The following is a 3,407-nucleotide window of genomic DNA, read 5'->3' as shown; positions in this document are numbered from 1 at the left end:
GTGAAGCCAGGCGGTGGTGCATGCCTTTAATCACAGCACTCAGGAGGCAGAGGCAGGCAGATCTCTGGGAGTTTGAGTCCAACTGGGTCTACAAGAGCTACTTTCAGGACAGGCTCCAAAGCTACAGAGAAACCCTGTCTCAAAAAAACAAAAAAATGCTGAATATGGTAATAAGTATTTGTAACCCACTGCTGTGGAGGTAGAGACAGGCTGATCTCAAAAAACCAAAAACCAAACAAACAAACAAAAAAAAAAAAACAGGTGGCAAATTAAAGATTTTTAATGACCTAAATTCAGTGCTGAAATAAGATTAATTGGACTGCAAGTTCCATCTTAGGGTAACCCAAATCTGTCTTTGGAGCCATGAAAGTTTTGTTGGTGTGTGACTTTGACAATACAGTCATACATGACAATAGTGACACCTGGATTGTACAGTGTGCTCCAGACCGAAAAAAAAAATCCTATGGAAATGCACGATTCTTACCGGAAGGGGTTCTGGACAGAATTTATGGGCAGAGTCTTTAAGTATTTGGGAGAGAAAGGGGTGAAAGAAGACGAAATGAGAAGAGTTGACATCAATGCCTTTCACTTCGGGGACGGTAGAGCTTTTCAGCTTTCTAAGAGGAATAAGGATACATTTGATTGCATCATTATTTCAGATTCAAACTCAGTCTTCATAGGTTGGGTTTTAGAAGCTGCTGATTTTCATGATGTCTTTGATAACGTGTTTACTAATCCAGCAGCTTTTGAGAACAGTGCTCGTCTCAACAGTTAAAAATTGCCACACTTGTTCTTGCAATAGCTGTCTGAAGAACCTTTGTAAAAATGCATTTTTGTTAGAAATTATAGATAAACAGAGATGGGGTGAGATATTCAGGATTGTTTATATAGGAGATTGTGGAAATGATGTCTGTCAGTTACCTTTTTAAGGAAAATGATGTTGCCATGCCACGGAAAGAATATACTCTACATAGAATTCTTGCAAGAATGTCTCAAAATCTTGAGCGTATTGAATCTTCTGTTGTAATTTGGTCTTCAGGTGTTAAAATAATGTCCCACTTGCAATTTTTAATGAAGGAGTAATGTGCCAACAAAAAATTTAACAGGCATTAACAGCTCTTCAATACTCATAAAGAAATACAATTTTATGGGTCAGGTCACAGGGTCACTCCTAGTGTCTAACATGGAGAACATGTTTTTCAACCTGCAGATGACCCTAGCATATGAGGACAATGTTGCATTTCAGAAGCACCTATTTTTCCTTTCCTAGGTCTGGCCTTGAGACTGGTGAACGGTAGCCACAGGTGTGAGGGCCGAGTAGAGATCTCTTACAATGGTACCTGGGGCACAGTGTGTGATGACAGCTGGGACCTGACAGATGCCAAGGTGGTGTGCCAGCAGCTTGGCTGTGGTGTGGCCATGTCAGCCCCAGCTGAGAGCTACTTTGAGAGAGGCATGGGCCATATCATGCTGGATGATGTGCAGTGCATGGGGGATGAAGCCAAGGTGTGGCAATGCACACATCACGGATGGTCCTCCCACAACTGTGGGCACCATGAGGATGCCAGCGTGGTTTGCTCAGGTGAGTGGCAAGGCTTGCATCACATCTCAGAGACAGAGCTTTGCCAACCCCAGCCATTGGGAAGGAGGATGTCAATACCAGCAGGCAAGCTGTCAGCAATGAAATCTGGGATTTGACCTGATTTTAAAGTCAATTTACTTAAGAGTTAGTTTTTGAGCATAGATTCCAGCATCTGTAAATTGTTCAAAATCTCACCTGGAAAATAGACTCCCCCCACCTACTAGTCAACCTACAATTTTAATTATCATTTCCTTTAATCTGAATCTTTACTATGTGAATTTTTTTTATAAGGAAGCTTCAAACTTCATTAGCTTAAACAGAGAGCCAGGGCCACATCCTGCAAATAGACCACACTTAAACATAGACAGTGTCTTAGTTACTGTTCTATTGCTATGATAAAACACCCCTGACCAAAATAACTTACCAAAGAAAGCAATGTATTTGAGGCTCATGGTTCCAGGGGCTAGAGTCCATGACCACTATGGTGAGGAGCATGGCAGCAGGCAGGTAGGCATGGAGCTGGTGCAGTAGCTGAGAGCTCACATCTTGATCCACACAGAAGCAGAAGGAGTTAATTAGGGTTTTCTTGGGCCTTTTTTTTTTTTTTTGGTTTTCCAAGACGGTTTCTCTGTAGCTCTGGAGCCTGTTCTGGAACTAGCTCTTGTAGACTTGTAGACCAGGCTGGCTTCGAACTCACAGAGATCCTCCTGCTTCTGCCTCCCAAGTGCTGGGAATAAAGGCGTGTGCCACCACTGCCTGGCCTTTCTTAGGCTTTTCAAACTTCCAAGCCTGCCTCCAGGGACACACCTCCTTCAACAAAGTTGCACTTGCTAATCCTTCCCAAGCAGTTCAACCGGCAGGGAACAAATCTTTCAAACACATGAGCCTATGAGAACCATTTTCACCACAAACAGTGATAATGAAATGATTGTCAGAAGCAGAAATTTGTTTTTGATAATTTCATAGTACCTGGATATAGCTAAGTGTTTAACACTAGCTGCTCTCTCAAGGATAAGGTTCAGTTCCCAGTACCCACACAACAGTTACACTATCTGGGATACACGGAATCTTCTCTGTAATTGGTCAGCTGATTAATACATTCAAAATAATTACAAAATCTAACCAACTAGCAAGACAGACACATCATATAGGTGACTCTCCCTGTGGTCATAGTGTATAAAAAGAAAAGAAACCTGTATTCTAGACTCCATTATCCAGATAATGGACATAGATATTCAGAATCTCAGGTGGTGACTTGGAGTCACTCTTAGATGTGCAGGTGGAATACATCTGGTTTTGGTTTCTCGCCAAACAAATAATTCAAATTAGCAGGTTTCCCTGTGGGGTCGGAAAGGACGAAAAGGCGTTGTTTGGTGATTCCTCACTCTGCTTGTGTCTTTCGTAGCCTCTCTGTCTGGCCCAGTACCGTCATTTCCTGTTAGTGATATGATTTCAGGTAATGTCAGTTGCTGTTTATTGACTGGCTCTCATGTGCATTGGTGAAGTTACACTGGGAAGTAGGGTAGTGGTTTAGGGGGCAAACACCCTGTCTTCATCATCACTAAATTAGCAAATGTCTGAAATATTTCAAGTCTGCATTTCCTCCTCTGGATGATGTGGGTGCATCCTCAGGATATATTGGGATTGGGTGACTTTCCTAGTACAGAGGTAGGGTTGGCACTGTGCCTGGCATGTGACAGAACATACTGGGTAGATATCAGCCATTATCTTCTGACTCCCAAGGCATTTCCCTCTGCACACTGCTTTCTACCAGGCAGAACAAAGAACAAAGTAGCTAAAAGCATGAACGTTTTCATTAGCTCCT

General features: G+C 42.5%; 1 pseudogene; it reads left to right on the top strand.

Moving 5' to 3' along the window:
- The first annotated feature begins 363 nt into the window (after window positions 1–363).
- Window positions 364–1,083, top strand: LOC101985133 (annotated as a pseudogene).
- The last annotated feature ends 2,324 nt before the right edge of the window (window positions 1,084–3,407 follow it).

Source organism: Microtus ochrogaster, chromosome 8 (genome assembly GCF_000317375.1).
Source record: "Microtus ochrogaster isolate Prairie Vole_2 chromosome 8, MicOch1.0, whole genome shotgun sequence".
In the NCBI taxonomy this organism is placed as follows: Eukaryota; Metazoa; Chordata; class Mammalia; order Rodentia; family Cricetidae; genus Microtus; species Microtus ochrogaster.
The sequence above is the reverse complement of the archived record's forward strand: the minus strand, read 5'-3'. Positions and strand labels throughout refer to the sequence as shown.